The sequence below is a fragment of the Crocodylus porosus genome, unplaced genomic scaffold (genome assembly GCF_001723895.1).
Source record: "Crocodylus porosus isolate Cpor-Errol unplaced genomic scaffold, CroPor_comp1, whole genome shotgun sequence".
NCBI lineage: Eukaryota > Metazoa > Chordata > Crocodylia > Crocodylidae > Crocodylus > Crocodylus porosus.
The window spans coordinates 182,500,211-182,523,509 of NW_017728886.1; the positions used below are offsets into that span (position 1 = coordinate 182,500,211).

General features: G+C 43.4%; 1 protein-coding gene across 4 annotated transcripts in view; it reads right to left on the reverse strand.

Annotated features, from left to right (window-relative positions):
• Positions 1 to 23,299, reverse strand: part of ARHGAP28 (Rho GTPase activating protein 28) — a 106,143-nt gene that overhangs the window by 50,402 nt on the left and 32,442 nt on the right. The window contains exon 1 of one of the 4 annotated variants that reach the window (XM_019546274.1): positions 19,690 to 19,891. The exons of the other annotated variants lie outside the window; for them this stretch is intronic. The gene's annotated coding sequence lies outside the window, so the exon portion shown is untranslated. Of the gene's footprint in view, positions 1 to 19,689; positions 19,892 to 23,299 lie in introns of those variants that run through there. 4 annotated transcript variants of the gene reach the window in all.

Below are 23,299 nucleotides of genomic sequence, written 5' to 3' on the forward strand. Positions count from 1 at the left end.
CCTACATTGAACACCTTCAAGAGTAAATTGGATGCTTATCTTGCTGGGATCCTATGACCCCAGCTGCCTTCCTGCCCTTTGGGCAGGGGGCTGGACTCGATGATCTCCCTTCCAGCCCTAATGTCTATGAAATCTATGAAATCTATGAAATTTTATTAAAAAAGAGGATTCCCAGCACTTATCGCTTCCTAGTGTTCTCTAAAGCAGGAATCAACTTTAGAGATTACTTCAGGAGTCAGCAGGCCAAAATTACCCATCTCTGCCTGAGGCAGGCCAGCCCTTCCAACATGGCCACTGCCATTGCTGCTTCTTTTTGCTGCCCTGCCACTGCTGCTTCCTTACTGACTATGCAAAGCCCCTGACGTGGAAAGGCTGCTGAAGCACTAGCTCTGTAGGCTGGGTAGAATGGCTCCATAGGCTGAATCCAGGCTGCAGGCAATAGGCTACTGACCCTGTTGTAAAGTAAGTACTGTAAGTACTGTAATTAAGGGCACTTTTCTATGTGCTGTGACACATTCTGATTAGAATGCATTGGAGCAGACTTGAGTCTGCTGGAGCGTTTTAATCAGAGTGCTCCAGTGTGCTGCAGTGTCTCGTGTATTCAGCATCCCTGTGTTTGAAAATGGCAGGGCTGCTTTTGCTAAAGCTTGTTGAACAATGTATGAGACACTGCAGGTGTTTAAATTAGAGTGGCTCCCAAGATCTGCTCTAATTAAAACACCCCCTCCCACCCCACAGCATGTGTACAGACACCTCAATATTTTTCATCTCCTGATATCTTTCTCAAAATAAATAAATCAAACAAAAAAAGGCCCTCCAGATAACCCCCCAAATCGTATTTGTCTTATAATATTTTTGATTTACTAAAATTATGCTTGTTTGCTTAATCATTAATCAGCTACAATTCTCTCACATATTTGTGGCACCCAATGTGGTTTATGATCATAGATTGGGTCTCACTTTTGCAGATGTTCACTCAGTGCCAGGGGCTGTGCCTTGAACTTGATCTAAGAAAGTCCAGGTGGGAGAAGGGGCAAGCAGGACTTGGGGGGTAGGGACTAGCAGGTCCACAGTGGAGTTTGGCAGGTTTGGTGAAAAGTTGGTGTTGTCCATCTGGGAGCGGTAGGGCTTGGAGGGGCTAAAAAAAGCTTGGTCAGGGTTGGGTAGGGGGAGAGGAAATGAGCAGCCCTGAGGCTGGTGTGAGCAGCTGGACTTTCCCAACTTTGGGGTTGTTCTCCAAACATGTACAGACATTTGTTAGATTTTTCTAACCCTTTCCTGATCTAATCTAACTCACCTCCTCCAGTGAACTAAAATCATTCTGGCCATTTTTGGCCTCACCTACTTCCCCAAATGTCTGTACAGATCAACATTGAGAGGTTAGGTACAGACATTCAGGGAGGTTAGGGGAATGTTAGATTGAGTTAAATATAGCCACTCAATCTAAGGTAAATTGGGATGTAGGGAGCAGGTGGAGGCGTTGCAGGGATTGAGGATTCTATGGGCGTGGGGGCAGGGGAGGCTGGCAGGGTCCAAAAGCAGCTTCATAGTTGGTAGGGTCAGAAGGGATCTGAGCATATCATCAAATCTGACCCCCTGCCATGGGCAGGAAAGAATGCTGGGGTCAAATGACCCCGGCAAGGTCTCTATCTAGTCTCCTCTTAAAGACTCCCAGGGTAGGACCGAGGACCACTTCCCTTGGAAGTTGGTTCCAGATCCTACCCACCCTGACAGTGGAGTAGTGCCTCCTGATATCTAGCCTGAATCTACTCTCCGTCAACTTATGGTTGTTATTCTTTGTTACTCCTAGTAGTGCTTGGGGGAACAGGGACTTTCCCATTGCCTGCTAGTCCCCCTTGGCAACTTTATAGATGGCCACCGGCTCCCCTCTCAGCCTTCGCTTGTGGAGGCTGAACAGGTTCAGGTCTCGTAGCCTCTCCTCGTAGGGCCTGCGATCATGTGAGTGACCCTCTGATCATGTGAGTGACCCCGTTGCCCTCTGATCATGTGAGTGACCCTCCTTTGGACCCTCTCTAAGTTGTCCACATCCCTCCTGAAGTGCGGCACCCAGAACTGGACACAGTACTCCAACTGTGGCCTGATCAATGTCATATAGAGGGGAAGAATCACCTCCTTGGACCTGCTCGTGATGCATCTGTGGAGGCATGACAAAGTGCGGTTAGCCATCCTGACTGCATACCCCCATTGGTGGCCCATGTTCACCTTGGAGTCCATAATAACAAAGCCAGCAGGCCAAGGCACTTAAGGGAGCCCACCCCTGCCCCAGCCCTGGTACAATCTGTGAGCAAGGCAGGAGCCCCCAAGGAGACACTTGTTTACCTGTGCACAAATGACAGGAGCTTGGGGAATAAGCAGGAGGAACTCATCCTCCTGCTTAATGCAAATAATTATGACATCATAGGGATAACGGAGACCTGGTTGGACTCCACCCATGACAGGACCACGGCTATACATGGCTATACCTTGTACAGGAGAGATCCAGTAGATAAAAGGGGTGGGGGTATAGCTCTCTATGTTAAGGATAGTTACGCGTCCCTGCAAGCTGATGTTGGCGACCAGGGTGGATGACTGGAGACCCTCTGGGATAAAATCTGTGGGGAACATGGCATAGGGGACACAACAGTGGGAGTCTATTACAGACCTCCCACCCAAAGTCAAGAGCTTGATAAGGAGTTCGCCCGGGATCTGGCTGAGGCCGCATGCTCCAGGACCATGGTTGTCATGGGTGACTTCAATTACCCGGACAGCTCGTGGGAGAATCACTCAGCAATATCCAAACGGTCGCAAAGCTTCCTTTCATGCGTGGATGATCTCCACCTGACTCAAGAAGTCTATGGGCCAGCGAGAGGTAAAGTGCTGCTCGACCTGGTATTGGCTACTGGGGATGACCTAATCGGTGACCTAGTGATCAATGGGAAGCTGGGTGACAGTGACCACGAGCTGATCACCATCACCATCTGCCATAAAGCTGGCAAGTCGGTCAGCAACATGGAACTCCTTGACTTCAGGAAAGCTGACTTTGACAAGTGCAGGAGGCTTGTCAGTGGGTCCCTAAGGGACTACAACCCCAGGGGGAGGGGAGTTCAAGAAGAGTGGTTGCTTCTCAAGGAAGTGACCCTCAATGCACAAGCTAATTCTATTCCATCTCGGAGGAAAGGCAGCAAGAGGGCACAGCAGCCCCCCGGCTCTCCAGGGATCTAGCAGACCTTCTGAAGCTAAAAAGAAAAGCCTACAAAGGATGGAGGATGGGATTCACTTCCAAGGAGAAATATTCTGTACTGGTCCAGTCCTGCAGGGAGCAAACCAGGAAAGCCAAGGCTGCAAGTGAACTCCAACTAGCTTGAAGCATCAAGGACAATAAAAAGTCCTTTTCCAGATATGTGAGGAGTTGGAGGATAAGCAAGAGCCACATTGGACCCCTGTGGAACCAGATGGGACAGGTGACAACTGATGCCCAGGAAAAAGCCAACCTATTAAATGGGTACTTTGCATCGGTCTTCCATCAGTCCCATGGGTCACCCATGCCAACCATGGGACAGGGATGTCCGGGTGAGGGAGATCCCCTGCCCTCCATTAATGCTGACCTCATGAAGGAACACCTTGAGAGGCTGGATACCTTCAAGTCAGCTGGCCCTGACAATCTACACCCCAGGGTACTCAAGAAGCTGGCTAGCATTATAGCCCAGCCTCTGGCACAGATCTTTGAAAACTCCTGGCACTCTGGTGAAGTGCTCAAAGACTGGAAGAAGGCCAATGTGGTGCCTATCTTCAAGAAAGGGAGGAAAGTGGCTCCAGCTAACTCTAGGCCCATCAGCCTGACTTCTATCCTGGGGAAGGTCTTAGAAAAGTTTATTAAAGAGGCCACCCTTAATGGACTAAAAGAGTTGGCTGATGTCATAGCAGGACCAATGGTGAGGATATTTGAGAACTCGTGGTGTTCAGGAGAGGTTCCTGAAGATTGGAAGAGGGTCAATGTGGTGCTTATCTTCAAGAAAGGAAGGAAGGAAGATCCAGGAAACTACAGGCCAATCCATTTGACCTTAATCCCTGGAAAGATCTTGGAAAAAATCATCCAAGAAACCATCAACAATTGTCTAATAAGAAGCAACATTCTGAGAGAGAGCCAAAATGGTTTTGTAGCGGGTAGGTTTTGCCTGACCAACCTCATTTCCTTCTATGACCAGGTAATATATCTCCTGGTCAAAGAAGAAGAACTTGATGTCATATATTTAGATTTCAAAAAAGCCTTTGACTTGGTCTCCCATGATGTCCTTGTGGTAAAATTGAGGAACTGTGGCCTCAACAACCTTACAGTCCAGTGATTGGGGAAATGGCTCCATGGTTGGACCCAGAAAGTGATAGTCGATGGAACAGAGTCAACATGGTGCATGGTGACCAGTGGTGTCCCTTGGGCTCAGTACTCGAACCAGTACTCTATAATATATTCATAAATTAAATGGATTCAGATGTCAGAAGCAGACTGGCTAAGTTCACAGATTACACCAAATTCATGGGTGTGTGGTCATGCTAGAGGATAGGCTGGCAATTCAGGCTGACCTAAACAAGATAGCAAGGTAGATGGGTCAAAACCTGATGACATTCAACACGGAGAAATGCAAGGTGCTCCACCTCAGGAGAAAAAACCCACAACATATTTATAGGCTAGGCAGTACTATATGTACTAGCACCATGACTGAAAGAGACTTGGGGGGTCATGACTGACCACAAGATGAACATGAGCCACCAATATGCTGCCACGGCCAGCAAAGCAAATAAAACTCTAGTTTGCATCTACCGATGCAGCTCAAGCAGGACCCAAGAAGTCATTCTCCAATTTTACTTGGCCTTGGTGAGGCTGCAGCAGGAGTACTCATCCAATTTTGGAAAGGATGTGGAGAAGCTTGAGAGAGTCCAAAGGAGAGCCAAGCGCATGATTAAAGGTCAAGAGAAGAGCCCTTATGAGGAGAGGTTGAGAGGCTTGGGACTCTTCAGCCTGGAGAAGCGAAGGCTCAGAGGTGACTTGGTTGCAGCCTATAAGTATATAAGAGGTGTGCATCAGGAACTGGGAGAATGTCTATTCACCAGGGTACTCAAGGGAAGACAAGATATAATGGTCACAAATTGCAGGAAGACCATTTAGACTAGACATAAGGAAAAACTTATTTACTGTCTGAGTCCCCAGAGTCTGGAATAGACTCCCTCCAGAAGTGGTGCAAGCACCTACTTTGGATGCCTTTAAGAAACATTTGGATGCTTATCTTGCTGGGGTCATTTGACCCCAGCTGACTTCCTGCCCCTGGGTAGGGGGCTGGACCCGATGATCTTGCAAGCTTCCTTTCAGCCCTAATGTCTATGAATCTATTATTCTATGGTTCATGGGGGCATTGTCTGTTTGGGAAGAGAAAGAAGGAGCTAAAAATAGCCTGGTTCAGGTAAGGGGTTTGCCCTGGGGCTGGGGCTAGTGGCTGGGCTTTCCCAGCCCCAGGGCTATGCTGGCAACTGCACAGAAAGAAGTTCAGTTAGATTAGTCTCATCGGATCTGAGTTAAATTATTCTACCTCTGAGATACATTTAACTTAGACTGGGTTAGCCATTTTTAAACTGATCTAACTGTCCTGAACTTCTATATATTTTGCATGTAGATCCACCTAACTAGTGTAAGGTCTATCCCAGGCTGAACTAAGTTATATTGGGTGGCCATTTTTAATGCAATCTAACTTTCCCTTAACCTAGAGGTGGGTAAAATATGGCCTGTGGGACAGAACTGGCCTACCAGGCAATTTCATCTGGCCCACAGGTGCCCACAAACTAATTGTATCCCACCCAGCCTGTGCACCTGACCTCCCATCCTTGTGGGTAGAAGGTCCTGGCCCACCAAGCAGCAGCTTCCATGTGGAGCTGCCAGCTCCACTGTGCAGGGCCTTCCCCCAGTGGTGCACAGGTGTTAGGAGCTGCGTGTGCACTGCATGGGGCCCAGCATGGGGCCCTGCATGATAGAGGTGGGCCAGCTTGACTGACTGCGCTCCTTGCAATCACGTGCAGCACTGGCTGGAGCCATACACTTCTGGGAGGCAGCATCTGTGTGGGGCACAAGTGCTCCAACCTGTCACCTGCTGCTGCTACCAGTGGTGGGGTCTGTGTACCATGGGGGGGAAGTGTGTGGGAAGTCTCCATATCCCCCCATCCGCCCTCACACCCCACAAATGCCACACACCGACACTCTCCCCTCACAACCCTCCCAACATACACCCCCAACATATCCTATTGCCCCCCCCATACAGCGACATGCCCTCACAGACCTCACCACAACCCCCACCACATCCCACCATACACACACTCCCACCCCCAGCCTCACCTCACACCCTCCACACACAATATAGAAGAGTAAGACTTTATTTCTGAGTTATTATGCAACCATCTCTATATACCCTATGCATATGTAAATCACAACAAAAATATTTTTTGTAATAACATTAAAATATGTTACAGTAGGCATTTGACTTTTAGTGTATAATATGGCTTTTTTCTGGTTCCAGGGTGGCAACTCTCCCCTCCCAAAAGGAGTACTTCTGACCGGGGGGGGGGTAGGGGGGAGACTTGGGGGCAAGGCAGGGAACTTCCCGTCACAAAGGTTAGGGGTGGGACTTCTGGTCCCAACATGGTGACCAGGGGGTGGGGCACCTGTCAAGGGGCAGAGCCCTTGGCAGCTCACCCAAACTCATTAAGCAGCTTTTCAGTCAAAATAATTGCCTGCCCCTGCCCTAACCTTTCTGAATGTCTGTACTCAGTCCGATGGTCTTAACCCTATGTAGGTCAATCTACTGTTAGGTTTAGGTCAACATAAGTGTAACATCTTTACATAAGCCCTAGTCATTATTAGGAGTTAGTAAGGTTCAGTTTTACTATCTGTCACAAGTTAATGAAAAAAAAAATTCTAACGTGGCTATCTTTTGTTTATAAAGAGAAGTAGCAGTCTTGTTAACATATTAATGGGTGATACTGTAACCAAGCAGTTGAGTATGTGTAAGAATCTATCTCTGTAAGCATTCAGCCAGTCACAGTCAGAGCCCCTGAGTGTGAAGGAGTTGCTCTGTCAGGTGTATCATGGCCCAAAGAGACAGCAGGAAGGCAAGAAGAGTTGGTTCATAGCCCACACAGACTTGCTTTCATACTGCATGTGTTGGCCCAGTGCACCAGAAAGGATGTACTGCATCCATCATGAACGCTGAGTGCCCCAGAGGCTGGGGGGACACAGTGTGCTCCTGCAGGTGGCCACAGTGCTGTCAGCAGAGGGGGGTGGAGGTGGCAAGTGCTGACTCCCTGCAGATGCTACCGGCAGTGTCAGCAGCGAAGGGGGGATGATGGTGAGCGGCAACTGCCCACAGGCACCGTTGGCAGCGCCTTTTTGCAGGTTGTGGACCACCACACACAGGGGTTGCATGTGTACCCACGTGCACACCCTACGGGTTGCCAGTGACACCCACTGAATGATTACAGGCTGATTCTGGAGGGGAGTCTATTGCCACTTCACTCTCAAAGCAATGCAGTCCCTAAATGGCATGTCTTGCCAAACTTAAGAGTTCCCTTCCCTTTACTTAGTGAGTTAGAAAAAGATGTTTTCCAGCAACCATATTAGAAAGCATCTTTTCGCTAGAGTTTCCACTTAAAAGTCAAATGTGCCAGTTTACATTTTTAAAGACACAAACAAGGGCTATTTTAGGTATAGATTTTAAGGGATAGGGTCAAGAATAAAATGAGCATGTTCAATAAGACCTTTTGTAGGAAGCATTTTGAAGAGACCAAATCCTCTTGTAAGTGGCAGCTTTTAACGTATACATTTTAAACAGAATTTTTTTAACCTGCAGTTAAAGGCTATCTGCACAAAGGAAACAAGTTTTTCTGATCCTTGGTATATGCTTAAACAAACTCACGGAATGAACTAATTGTATTAGCCCATGTTCATGCTTTATATGCATTACTTTATTAAGCCTTTTGTAATTACGTTTGCAAGTTAAAGAAGTATCATTTTACATAATGCTAAATTGAAGCAAACACTTGTTAAGTGATTTGTCCAATGAAACATGGCAGCTGTGAGATATACTCAAGTAAAGAACATAAGCTCCCTGATACCCAGTCCTTGTTTTCACCCCCTAGATCACACCCCCTTCCAAGCTTATTTATTATAGTCTTAAGTATGTCTGGTATTGCATGAATGGTAAGGAGTGGAAGGAGTGTGACCTCGCACATACACTAAGCCAGATCTAATGTCTGCTCCCTCTCTCTGCAAGGACTCACACAGGCTAATGTCATCAGTGTTGTTAGCATCTCTAAAATTGGTTACAGTTGCTGCGTGGTTGTGCTTACTGCAGCAGTGAGTGCACTCGGTTTCAAATAAGTAGGCTTGGCAGAATTCAATTTTTATTGATAAACATTGATTTCACCTGTCACTCAGAGACCAATGGAAATCAATATTAATAGAAAGGGGACATACAAAGAATCTGGGAATGGGGTAAGGAAATCTAGGGCAGGAGGTGCCAGGTGTGTGTGCATACACACACACACGTACACCTATGTGGCAGCTGCTGCAGGTGGGGTGGGGGGGTCCTGGCTGCGCTGCCCAGATTTTGCTTCTCTGATAGTGGCTGAAGCAGCCGCTGCAGGAGCTGGGGGCCACACTGGGACCATTATGCTGGGGGGTGGGGGGAGGTAGAAGGGTAGGGCTGCTGGCAGCTGGGAATCTGGTGCTGTCAGCCATCTGCTCTGCCTAGGTCTCAGCTGGGGATTGGGAGCCAAACTCCTGGTGTGCCTGGCCTGACCCCTGCATGAGCAAGGCTCACTGGGAGTTGGGTCCCTGTCTCAATCATGGAGGAGCTCTGGGAGAGGCGGTGGTTGCCCAGACTGGGGTAAGAAGCAGCTGCCCTTAGGGGGCAAGTCCCACCTTGCAGGTACCAGCTGAGGGGTGGCCTGGCCCCTTGATGGCCACAGGCTCCCACCCACCTGAGCCATGTGGCCTGATCATGCTGCCTCTCCGTGTGTTTCCAGAACTCCTGCCTGCCTGACCAGCACATGGGGCTGCCCCTGGAGTCTAGCTGTTGCCCCCACACTGCCTGGAGGGGTGGGAGGCCATGGCCATCAAGGAGCTGAGCCACCCCTCCGCTGCTGCCTCCCAAGCAGGGCTGGTGCCTCCTAAGGGGCCATAGGAAAAGGGAGCTGCTACCCACCCCAGGCTGGGCAGCTGCTGCTTCTCCCAGTGTTCCCTGAGCTCTGGAGTGCTGCTGCGCTCTCTCCTGGTTTCTGGCCACCCAGCTCTTTCCGGATGAATGAACAGAATGATTTTAAAGCAGGTATGCTTTATTGACTTACGGTTATTTACTTTTATATATTTTAACATGTGATTTTATAAAGCTTTAACAGAATACAGTCATTACTCAATTTTCTCTCTCACATGCCCCTCATTCTGTGCAATTATGAACATTTACATCAATTAAAAAAACCTGATAAAACCAGAGGAAATTCTTAAAAATAAACATTGATTTTAGCCATTGAAATAGAAAACAAAAGAAGTTGAATTCTGCCAAGCCTACATATAAGATAAACGTTCTCTCTGAACCTTTGAAAAAGGGAGTAGAAAAGCCACATCCACCCTTGGCTCCCAGAGTTCAAGGAGGTGTCACACCAGAGAGAAGCAAAATACATTCAGGTGCTACCACTGGATAGTATGCCTCTGCTGAGTCTCCATCCCACGGCTGTATAGCACTATATGTGACCTTCTTTGCAATTATAAACATGTAGATTAGGAAAAGGAGATTAATGTATAGGCTGATCCCGAATCTAGCCACTCTCCAGAATGTTGGATGCGAATGCCTTTGCCAGCACTTATTTATTTGTAACATGTACAGGATACTGTTACAGGTGCAACAAATCTAGGCGATCTAGAGCTCATATGAGGTTTAAATAATTCACCAAGCAAAGACAATGGCTGAGGGAAACCTACATGGGTCTGATCACTGGAGGCTGTTAAAAATATCTTAGCTCTAGAACCACAAAGTAGCTTTTCCAAGGAAGGAGAAATATGGAAGTGTTAGACACAAAAAGCTGCAAAGGGTGATGGGTCAAATGCTTCATTAATCTCAATGCAGTGTGTAAATGTACAAATATCTTCTTACCCATCTTCTTAATCTTATCTAATCATTCTAAGTTCCACTTAGTTCCAGCATTGTTGTTGTTAGGTAGGTTGTATAGTATCCTACTCTCCAAAGCACTTTTAAGGGACAAATTCAGACAGAATGGGCATGTCCTGACGAGCACACACGTACAAGGCTGAGCATTTTCCATGACACAAATTGCAGCAGCACATATTTGTGCTGCTGCTATTTGTCCCTAGGCACGCCTCTACACGTATACTCCGGCGCATGGTCAATTGGCACCTGTGCTGGCCCCAGCAGCCTTACTTGGGGTCCTGGGGCAGCAGTGGCATTGAGCCAGCTGCTTGGAGCCTAGAGCGTGGCTCTGGCTGGCTAGGCTCTGTTTCTGCGTGCCCTGTACTGCTTTTTTAACGGTGGTTTTTTTCACACCAGGGTCTCCCAGTGTAAAATAACCTGGTTCACACTGCTAAGTAGCAGCATGGTGAATGGGTACACATGCACCACGTGTGGTTTGAGGTGCCACAAACCACACACGAACGCTCGTTGGTATGCACCCCATTGCTCCATTACAGCTGAACTGATGTAACTGAAGAAAGAAACCGGCCCTTCAGCTAAACATTCAAAAGCAAAGGATCTTTCTCCCTAATTCACTGATTTGTAACATTCAGCTGAAATATATTTTTGCTATGTGAACTAAGTATGTAGAACTATAATCTCCTGATTCACTGAGTCTAATGTCCTGCTAGCACAAGCAACATTACCATAAAATACCACTCAAACTAATCATTCTTGGTGACTAGAATTTTATACATTATACCAGATGAGGTCTTACCACTTTCTTGCAGAATGAACTATACTCCATTTACTATTGAAGACCTCTTCTGATACATCCTAGGATGTTTGATTATTCCATATCTTGTCATATTGGTAGCACATAGTCTTGTGACTACTACATTTGGTATTTTCTCCTTCTCAGTCTGTTCCAACTGAGGAGTTTAAAACAATAAATATTTCACGTTGTCCCTAAGTGCATGGCCTTGACCTCTGTATTGTGGTATTAAACTTAATTCCATTTCCATTACTGGAGTCCTTAAAGTCAGCCAATTTCTTATGAATGATATCCTGATCCACCTTTATGTTGATGATGTCCCCTGGCATCGTGTCATCAGCAAATATCAAATCACCGGGTCCTGCTTTTTTTTTCCGGGTCCTAAATTAAAATATTAAATAAGATTGGCCCCAAGTCTGGTTGTTGAGGTATGGCCAACATAACTTCACTCCAGACTGACACTTCTTTTAACACTACTTATTGTATTTTGCATTTAGTTATATTCTTCCTTAAAACAGTTTTCTTATTGATCCTCACATTTGTTTAGAAAATAAGTTATCATATCAAAGAAAGATAATGTGTTAGCCTAGCATGGTCTATGTTTGGTTAACTCATGTGAATTTTATCCCATTTTTCACTTATTACAAAGTCTCTTTAATATTGTTTCCTTCATAAATTGCTTGAAAGCCTTGAGTACTACTGAGGTCAGATGAGAAAGCCTCTAGTTACCCAGATTATTTTTTTTTCCTTTCTTAAATATAAATATTACCTTTGCTTATCTCCAAGCTTATAATATCACCCCAACTTTCAACAAGTAGTCTCCTTTATTGCTTGGTGGAACTTACTTCATGTCTCTTTGATTTTGAAATATGACATACTTGGTTTGTCAAGAAGTGTATGCACTGGGCGCCTCCAGACGAGCATGGTGGTGTGGTATGTGGCACTGCAAATAAGTTGGCAGTGCCATATACCGCAGAATCTGGTGTTCTCTGCACTGCAAGTGTGTGTTACCTGAGTGTGTGCTGCTCCATTTTTCTTTTCAATGGGTTTTTTGACCCCCTGAACATCTGGGGGGTCAAAAAAACCCTCAGCGGGGAAAAAATGGAGCAGTGCGTGCTGCTGAAAAGTGGAGCCAGGATGTCTGGAGCTGTGCTGCAGTTGCTGGCCAGGCTCTGTCCAGCAGGATCACTGTGGCTATAGCCCCAGGAGGCCCCCAAGGCCCTCGGTAAGGCTGTGGGTGGTACCTGCCCGACCACACCTGGGGTAAATTGCCACATGCCAAAACAAGGATGGCACAGGCATTCCCTGGGGGCAAGGTGCACCACTGCTAGTTGTCCCTGGGAAACCAAACATTCACCCACATCTGGACATGCCCACTATGTCTTTAGTAGGGAGTCTGTTTGATAGCTTTCAAATGTATTGTTGCTTACAAAATCCCTTTAAAGCTTCCCATGATCCTTAGTTTTGAACATCAGAGCCCTATAACCATTAATGCCTTCCCTTTCTTTACAATTTTGATATCACCATTGTACACCTTCAATTTTACTTTTCTTGTATACCAAAGCTAATCCTAATCTCTAAAAATTCATAGTACTTTAGCTAACCAAGTCTAACATTTTCTGATATATATGTATAAATTGCTATACAACCCAAAGAATCATAGAAATAGACATAAATATAACAACTGTCTAATAAACTATGCCATTATTCAAATATAAAACAAAAATTTACTTAAGTTCATTCAGTTATAATTCCCTGTACATTGTTATAGTCCCTCATATTGGGCAAATCTTATCAATTTCCCTACATTACAGCAGCAAGTATTTTGTTTAGAAATGTTTGCAGACTGGAATGAAAGAATGAAATAATCAAAAAGGAATTTTTAAAGATATTTGACTTAACTATTACTTTATCTGAGGACTTACGCTTAAATATTCCACAAAGTAGGAAACAGATTGACACTGTCACAATAAAAATCATGGGTCATTTCTTCACAGCATGTCATTTTTTTCTGAGTTCTGTTGCCTTGATTGATTCCACTTGATCAAATGCAAAATGTTGTTTTTTGTGGTTCTAATAAAGTAGAGGTTATGAAAAAGAAAAACACAAACAAATTTACGTTTCATCATTTATATTTCTCTGTGTTATCCTGTGGCTGTAGGTTGGCTGTAAAGCAATTTTTACTTTACCCTTGGTCTGTATTTTCCATGAGATATTGTAATTTGTGGAATACTGGCTCAGTGTTACGAAATGAAGAAATGGTTGGAAGTATTTTTAGCTTAAAAAAAGATGATGTACTAATTAAATATATGAAAATAATACTCTTTTATGCCACATAAGTACACTTTTAAGGATAATATTAAAGACTTTGGAAAGTGTCCTAAATTAGAACTGTAGAATATACAGTTCTTGAGTTAGTGAGGCCACTTAATAAAACAATGTAGATGCTACATTTAGAAGAATTATTCCTATTATTTCAATCAGTGTCTGCTTCTACCTAAAAGAAATAGTTATATCTATCATCTAATGTGGCAACTGCAGGAGAATGGATTATTATCACTTTTGTTTTTAGATACTTAATATACACATCATAACCAAAGTATCCAAAACATTTTACATGTCAGAAAGCTAAGGGAAAAAATCAAACAAACAAAAAAACCCAAACAGGTCATACACGTAAAGATACAGGAAAAAAAATACTTCTTGACCTACAGAAGTCACTGAAAATTTTGTTTTTGAGGCCAGGTTTTCATTCAGGGTTAGACATAAGATCCATACTGAAATGATATTAGAAGCTAAAATGTAAACAAGAAACAATTAGGACTAAATCAATCTCCAGAGAGTCAGAGTTTAGCTTTTATTTCAGAATTAAACAAACTATCAAATAACTTCTTCAGCCTTCAAGCCACCATTAATTGGTATTTTGTGCAAGAATTAGGACCGACATGGATCTTGTGGAAAGATTTAAAAGAGAAGATCACAGCAGACTCAAAGATTAGTCCAGGGAAACTGCGTTGAAAAATAGGCACAAGAGATGTTTGTGCAATAAGCTGTTAGACATATGCACATGTCGGGTACCTCTGGTTGAGTGGTGGTGAGGGTGGAGATGACACAATAATAGTTATAAACAGGATGTCAGGGTTGAAAATGAGGACCAAAAGCTTGGTCTTGACTCTTGGAAAATATAGCCCAGGAGAAGCTGAACATGAGGTCATGAGTTGTGGGGGAAAAAAAAATCACTGGTTCATCAGTGTGTCTGGTATCACAGAAAGTAGGCGTCCTTTATTGTGTATTCCAGCTTTTCACTGGAAAATGAAAAAAAAAAAAAAAGGGAGAGTGAAACAAGTGTATTCTTACATTTTGTCCGTACATTTCTCATCAACTAGCTAAAAGTTCTTGCCAGAGATTTTAAAGTGATTACTAGGCCTGTGCATAGCTATGATAATAATAGCATCTCTATATGGGATTGTCAAGGCAACACCCTACATTTCAACATAGGTTTGAGTCATTCTATATTCTCCACAAAAAATGGCCTTGATTTAAAGAGCCAAACCACTTAGTTGGAATCCAGGAGTGATTCCAAACCACTTAGTTATACTCCAGTATGGGCTGGACCTCTTTCGCCACATTACTCTTCTTTCTAACATCCGTAACAAGGACACAGAACATAGCAAGCAAAATCATTTTTTAAAATGTGAACGCAGCAAACCACATAGCAAAGGGTGAACACAGAATTTTCCAGTCTTACTCAGCAACTTACTTAGGCAGTGTCACATCACTCATCTGATTGCCAGCGAATAATCTCATTGTGTTTTAAACATTTACCAAAAGCATTTAATGCAAAGGGGTCTGAAACAAGTCTGTAGTTTGCAACATGCCAGTCACTCTGAGGCAAGTTCTTTTCACTGCCTTCAGATTTTTTAAAGTCTCCATAGCTCCAGGGAATCCTAGTTCTTAGAGAAAGGGGTCAATGAAGACTTGATCTTCCAACCCCCGTCCTGTTAGCATTCTTAAGTCATGTGCATAACCTTACAGAAGTCAATGGGACTATTCTCTGGAATAAGGTTTGCAGATTTATAGCCGTGGGGTGCAATTCTGCTTCTGTTGAAGTTTTCTCATGGATTCCAGTGGAAGCAATTTCTAGATCTCGAGTGTCTGTGAAGAAACTGGTTGTTGTTTGAAGAGAAATCATCAAGACTCTAATGAGACAGATCCAGGATTGCTATTTTAGCTTTCAAACATTATAAGATAGATACACAATCCAATTCACTGCATCAGCATCAATGTGCTCCTATGCTGCTATGCCATTCCCTATAGAGTTTCAGTTTGTTTGAAACTGTACTGGTAAACTGGCTCAAGACAGACCAGTTCTGTACTGGTAGAGTTTGAAGAGGATGCAAGAGAATTCCCTCTTCAGCAGGGCACAGTGGTCTCTGTCCGGAGCCACAAACATGACTCCGAGTATCAACAATTCTATTTGGGTACTTGCTGGAATGGGGCAGCAATATTACAAACGCCATTATAATTAAAATGTCATCATAGCCACACTCGGGAGCATTTTATGTTTTTAAAGCATTTTACAGACAATAGTTAATTTGCCATCTTAGGGCCACTGAGAGGAAAGCATTATATATAGAGAAGTAAAGTGATGTTTTTAATGTCGCACAACGCTTTTATTGTAGGGCTAGCATTAAAATACAAGAGTTCTGGCTCCTAGGGCCACGCTTAGTCCACTAGACCATGGAACGACAATCTCTGATTTAAAACAGCTGTAGACCATGAATAATAGAGCTGTTTATGCTTACAGAGTTTGTCTGGCTGCAACTGTTAAGTGAGCTTTGTCAACCCACCACACAGTTTTGCTTAGACAGCCCATAAAAAGTAATATCACTATGCAAACATAGTAGATCATGTCCAAATGCTCACATCTAAACTGACTGGTAAGGCTAAACTGTTGTTGCTCTCATTATCATCATGAATATATGTTTCTGTTTCCAATTCTGTCTAGATAAATGCCATGATCTATGGCGGGGATGAAAATTCTCCAGGCAATCCTCCATCCTGTAATGATCTTATCGGCTCAGTCGCTATGCAGGAACTTTGAATGTTACAAAGCTGTAATGTCTTCTCCCATGACGACACCAAACTGCTTATAATTTGTTATAATACATTTGAATTGAACTATTTCAACTCTATTTTTTGGAGGATTTCCTGTCAAGGGCTATGTTTATATCAGTGACAGTGGCTTTAACATACCTTTACCAGCATTATTAAAATAGACTAAAACGTCTTGTTTTTTACCCAAACCAAGGTCACTAGACTGGCTTCCTGTAAAATACTGGTTCACGTGCCATCTTTATCACTTACATATTATTCATTTAGCTTTTCTATCTCCACTAATATCACTATAGTCTATATTCAGCCATTCTTTGGGCAATATCTGCTCTTGGAATTTAAGACAAGACTGTCAACTGATGGTAAAAAATTTTAAAGCTTCTCTGTAACTTAGAAGCTCTCATTTGTAAAGTGATATATGTACTAAGGCTCCAAAATACCTGAGTGAGTTTGGAAAATGGGCTTGGGCTTCTAAGCCACCGAAGCACCTTTGAAAATTCTCCCCTCCACCTTTAAACCACAGCCCGCTTTCTATTTGGAATTCCTTTTCTGTAGACATTAGGCTTGCCTACTTTACTGGTATTTTCACATCCAAATTCAAGTCTTATCTTTTAAAATTTGCCTTTGATTAGCACAGCTGTTATTTATTCTTTTACTTGGCTGGGATTTCTGCAAGAGCTCTGTAAAGTAAGCCTGATTGTATTGTATTGTGCTGTTAATCTTTTTTTTTTCCTTATGAAGTACATACACAATGTCCTAAGGGGAAGATTACTACATATATATGAGTACATAGCAAAGATCAGAGCAACGTTACTAGGGAAAGGCATATTTTCATAATCTTCTATGACCCTTTGTGAAGAAGTCAAGATAACATGTAGAGTAGAACCTTTTAGAAGCAAGGTACCTGGTAAAATCAGTTGCTTAAAGACCATAGTCTTCAGAATAAAGGTGGATCAGAAATATATTCAGTATGTTCAAAGTAGCTGCAGGTGATGGATCTCTTAAAATATAAGTTTTCATCAGAGCTGTGATTGTTTATATAGATTTCATTTATACAGAGTTTTCCAACCTAAGCAACCTTTCTAAAACTGTTTCTTAAATAAAAAGAGATTTTCTAGTGAGGAATCATTAAAATAATTGAAGAAATTTGAAAAGTGGGTCACATGGGCAGATCTAGAATTTTGAAATGGGGAGTACAGATGGTGAGGTGCATCATCACATTTAAAACAACACATATTTTCCTCCAGTTCAAAGTGAAGTAGATGATTTACTAATATACAATGGCTCAAGACTGTGCTATTCAGTTTAAGTTTGAAGCCAAAAAAACATAACTTCATTAGAAAAACAATCTGCAGGACCGTGATATAGGAACGTCATTACCAGGAAAAAGCTAACAGACAGCAGAACTGCACAACAAAGGATAGCTTGACTGGTGGAATATCAAGATCATTAAAAAGAAGATGGAATTGGAGTTCAGAAGGGATCAGGTAGATTATAAGGAGCCAGGAAGCCATTCACTCCCTCAGCACCGCCTAACTAGAAATGCTGCTACTTCTTCCAGGCAGTTGGTTTTAATCATTGTGTGGAACAGGAATCAAATGGGGATTGGGGGGTAGGTTCGGGGGTGGAGTGCACCAGCATCCCCCTCCGCCCCCCACAGTCAGCCCCAGTGAGACAGTTTATACATAATGTTGTGATGCTTGTTTCTACCATTTAAGGATCAGGCTATGATTCTCAAACAACACCAGAGAATCTCTACAGGTCTGTGCCACCACTTCTTTTTCTCGCAGAGGAAGTGAAGCTATACCTCACAAGCATTTTTTTAGCTCTAACGCACTTAGTAAGCCTTAATTGTTCCCACTTAGCTGTACAGCCTAGCATCCCGATTGCACAGTACCGCCCTGACATTTCACAGGGAAGATCACCCAAATATATGATGACTTCATTAGAAGCAAACCCAAAAGATAGATACATGTATGTATTGATGCAAAAAGTAGTCATGGAAGCATTTAGGACAATTGGAGCCACCACTTGTATCTCTGACCTGTGACTTTCCTGCTAGAGATTATATGGGATGCCCAGTAACAACAGCTCCTTTGATTACAGAATGCAGTGCCCAGTGCTTAGCATACAATTTCTCAGAAACGTCACGAAGTTCTACATTCCTTCTCTTTTCTAAGTAGTTTGATTAGTAAACTAGCTAGCAAATTCTCCCTCCAATGCTGCCAGCTGCCAGAATCTCTCTCAGTCAGTATCGAGGCCTGACCATAATACAGGGGAAATACTTACTACTATGACTTACTGGCCATAGGGCACATTTATACATCACCCCAGAGAGGTAACAATGTGTTATGTTGCTGTACAGTGTGTTATGATGACATAGCACTCATGTGGGTCTACCCATGATTGCCAGCTATGTTGCCGTAGTGGTGTGCTCCCTCAGCATAGCGTGCTGCTACGGTGATGTAGCTAGGAAATTTAGCCGTGTGTGGTGCGCACAGCGCAGTACCAGCCCATACTGCGCTGTGCTTTAATGTTCCCAAAAGGACATACTAAAGAACAGCTCTCTAGCAACGTTGCCATATGGTGATGTGTAGACACACCCATAGACAATGAAAACACACTCAGACTCAGCATGCTGGATACTATTCCACACTATTGGTAGTTCTGGGCTTTGGATTATTTCTCCTTTGGACATCCAGTGAGCTGCCAAATTTGGAAACAGGTCCTTTGACACAACCTGCTTGGAAACATGCCTTTTGACACACAATGACAGGTGAAGATTTCCATGAGGACCCCTGTGAATTACCTGCCACTAGAAAAATATATTTAATGAAAAATATATTTTCAAATGAAAACATTATTTTTAAATACAAGAAATTAATTGATCTTATTTGACTTATGTGCTTCACCAGAATGGCGAGATTTACTACCACAGAGATACAGGATGGTTTATATCTCCTCTGTTTCCTGGTTTAATATGGATAAACATGTTTTTCAGTTGATCTTTGCTATAGTTTTTCTGGATGAATCATCACTTATATGAACTATATAAAGTGTGAGATTCAGGGAGGAGAATTTCTTTCCAAAAATCAAGTGAAATTAAAAAAAACCTGTGATTTTTATCTAAAGCAAAATTCTGTTCCTCTTCAAGCCATAAATTAGGAGATCATTACTGAAACTTGTACTCCAAGTTTAAAATCAATGACAACTAAAGCATGTCATATACAGTATAATAGTTCCAGAAACTACACAAAGTATTAATTGGATCTTTACAAGTTTCATGATATTAGAACTTCCAGCAGTATTTTTGCTCTTCTCCACTCTTGTGAAAATGCTAAACACACACAAACCCACTGTGCACTCACTTTCATTTACAATGTACCCAATTGTTTTTCCACAGTGGATCATGTTGTCTCCCCTTTCCTTTCCTGTGGAGCTGGAAAATTCCACTAGTGATATCTTTGACAGCTTGCTCCCCTCTTCTGTCATTCCTTGTTTAAGAAAAACAAGAGGGTGGGAACAACAGGATCTAAAAGGCTGAAAAGTTATTAAATTAGTAAATTCTATAAACCTTACCTTGGAGCTGAATAAAGTCCCAGTGATATCCTTAAAGGAACAGAGCAAAATATCTAGGAAATCAGGCTTCTTCATTCCCCCTGTGGCAGCAAGTCCTTTCCTAGGCTATGATCACAAAACTTGCGTATTCTGAAAGTTATCTGAGCAGTCCGTGATAGGATAAAGCTTTATGCCTCTAGTCATACCAGGGCCAGAGAAACAAAGAGCAGTGGACTTTCTGGCCCTCGTGGGAAACAGACTGACATTGCTCAGTAGCTATTTAAAGAGTTGATGCCTGCAGGATAAATTGCTCTTAGTGTGTTTTCCTGTTTGTGTCAGAACTTAAACCTTTCATCAATTTCCTAAGAGGAGAAATAAAAGCATAATCAGCTACTAGTATCCCTGTAATACATGGAGCTCCTGTGGTGTGAGTCAAATAGAAAGTTAGAGCTAATTTATTTGTTTTCTATTAAAGAATGTAAGGCATTAGCCTTTAGCAGTTTTTTTAATCATAAGTGAGCACATCTAAAGTAATGAAGAACTCAATCTGTACTTTTATTGCAACTCCACCCAGTTCAGAACTTAGTATAAAATGCCACCTAGGAAAGAAAAGTGAGCCAAACACAAATTAAAGGCCAATTAAACCTTAATGGGAAAGTCTTTGCTTTGGGGAGGTCTCTAAGGAAGATCAGTGGAACATTTAGATGTTAGAGATTGAAACAAGTTTTAAAATAAAAGTGCATTAGAGAGAAGTTTGCAACATGAGTTTTACATCCAGATTCCAAATGTCCCAAAGTTCATAGGTAACCAGAGCTGGGTTTTGGCTTGGGCCAATCTCTAGAAAACACATTATAGGAATAACTCTTCATTGCAGTCTCCTAGCACACCCTCAGGAAGCATAAGGCACACTTTTTCAAACAGGTATACCAGGGCTAGGGACAGATATTCAAAAAGCCTGAGTCTGAATTGATTCAATCTTTGCAGGTTAGTCTAACCTGGCTAGGCTGAACTGGTTTGTAACCAGATAGACATTCTCTCTGGACTGAGGAAATTCAGGCACATGCCTACAGTGGCTCAGGCTAGAAGCCAGGGGGCACTAGAGCAGCCCTCTTTTCCTTTGTACAGTGCTGAGCTGCAGGGGTGTGTGTTGGGGGGATGGTCAGGCCACAGCAGGATATTTGGATTAGGGAGGTCTGCTTGTACCATCCCAGGCTTTTGCCCACTCACTGCTCAAGGGGCGGGAGTGTTGCCAGACCCCAGCCACCTGCTAGCACTCTGAGGCAAGCAGGGGAGGGGGTGCAGTGCATGCGTCTGCGGATGATACAGAGTTTCTCAATCTCCCTCCTTGCTTCTTGATACTGTCTGCAGCAAACTGACAGGCAAGCAAGCCAGCAGGGGGATGATAGCAGTGTTTATCACCCAATCAGCAAAGCGATAGCTTCTCTCCATTAATTCAAACTCTTCTTAAACAGCTTACCAGATGACCTGTTGATTAGTTCTGAACAGCCCTAACAGTCACTGTTTTGTCTGCCTGTTCCAGTGAAATTGGAGACACACACGTCTACATTAGCTGGCATACCACATGCCTAGGGTCTGCGGGGCTGGGGTCCCTGCTGTGGGAGTTGGGAAGGAGGGAGGGAGAAGATTTCCTGCTTGAGCAATGAGTAGCAGGGGGGTGAGGGGTAGGATAGGGGGAAGCCAGGCAGACCCTGCTGTGCCTCCAAGTCTCTGCTGGAGGTCCAGCCAGGGAGCAGAGAGGAGGGGCCAGCCCTGCTGCGGAGCAGAGGCCCGCCTAGTCCAGAGACCATGCCGGGATGCTGGGGGTGTCTGGTTTATCTTAAACCAGCATGGGGTCTGGGACGGATATTGTATAAACCGGTTTACATTCAATCAGGTTTATCTCAAAGCTATTTCAGCCATTTTCAAGCTGGTTTATGTGCATGGAACATCTGGTCTGTTACAGGTTTAAACCAGTTTCTGATCACTTAAATTGGTTTATGTGTAATGTCTGTCCCTAGCCCATCCATCCAAACTTAATTAAAAAAACCCAACAACTTTACTGATCTGCTTAATTATCTCAACAGTTTTGTAAGACAGTGTTCCCTCTACTTTCTCTTTTCCTATGTTGTTAAAGGAAGAAGTGGAAGTCTGGCTGAAGTCTCATGCTCTATTCCTATTCGGGTAACATTTATGGAGCACCTAAAGGCCTCTGACAAACTGAACAAAGAGAAAACCTGATATTTTGAATGTTAAAACCAAGCCAAGACAATCAGAAAAATGTAAAGATGAAAAGACCTCTGAGACAACCATGATCCATTTGAAAGGACAGTAAAATGCAAAAGTAAATGTGATTGTTATACAATCCACATTCAAGCTTGAATTGTAATTTTTAGACTGTAATTTTTTTAACATAGTTTCCTTTCACAACATTTTCTTTTTGAATGATCTTTGCAGAGGTGTAGTGAACTCAGTCAGCACCTGAGGAGCTGGGGTGGTGGGAGTGAGGTGTGCCAACCACTGTAGATGAAGGAAGTGGGGAGAAAAAAGGATGTCTTATCTATCCTGGCTCTGTGCACACTGAAGGCAGTTGCTGCCACTGCTACGGCTGTAGCTGTCTGACCCCTGCCAAGTGCCTTGTTTGCTTGTCCCCACCTCAGATATGCTATGGGTTTTTCCCTGCCATGACAAAGCCCCCTGGGAGGAGATTATGGTGCCCCTTTGTAGTCCATACCTAGGGCTGGTGCCCCACTTGCTCCCTAGTAGCACTACTGAGCCCTTGTATTTCATGAAGAATTCAGGCTACGTGTTACTCTTTGTAAGTACAGACTGGCTGATCATGCTTTAACAGATGAGCTGCAGGGAAATGGATGTCACAGGAGACTGCTAATGGACTGTGGAGTCTCTCATGTTATGAATCCAACTAGTTATTAATGACTGAAAATCACTACTACCTGACAACTGTTTGTTGATCTGTGTGAAATGATATGGAGGTTTCAGTCAACATTACAATCCCACCCACCCACAAGCACAGATGTGGAAATGGAAAGCTGGAATAATGGTGAAGACACTACTTCTTCCTCTGTTCCTAAAGGATCTCTCCTCCCAGATATTTCTGTATCCCAGTTATGTAGGATACAGTCAGGGGTAGGGAGGTTGGCAGAGCTGCCTCTTCTGATGAAGAATTTGAAAGAAAACCCCCACATAGCTCAAAGCCCAATTCTAAAATTTGCACAGACAACTTTTCACAAAGTCAAATATTAATAGCAACTTTTTGAGAAATCTTTTCCAAATTTTTGTCACAATTTAAACTTTCCTTCTTACTGTGTGCACAACTAAAAGGGTATATGAGTAACAACAGGAACATGGTCTCACAACCCATCTCCTTCACACTGCCGGTACAATACTAAGAGGCTGGATATGGCAACAGCTGCAACCTTTAAAGTTTTCCTGCCAGAGTGGACTTCTCAATGAATGTAAAACCAACCAAAACTTTCCCTTCACCTACTGCTCCTACTCCAGCATATACAACTGGGGAGAGTGGAATGGAGCTCATCTCCACTACAGCAATTTGCAGCTGGTGTTTTCCCTTTGGGATCAGAGCGAGCTGTCGTCCTTAAAGGTGCCCCTTTGG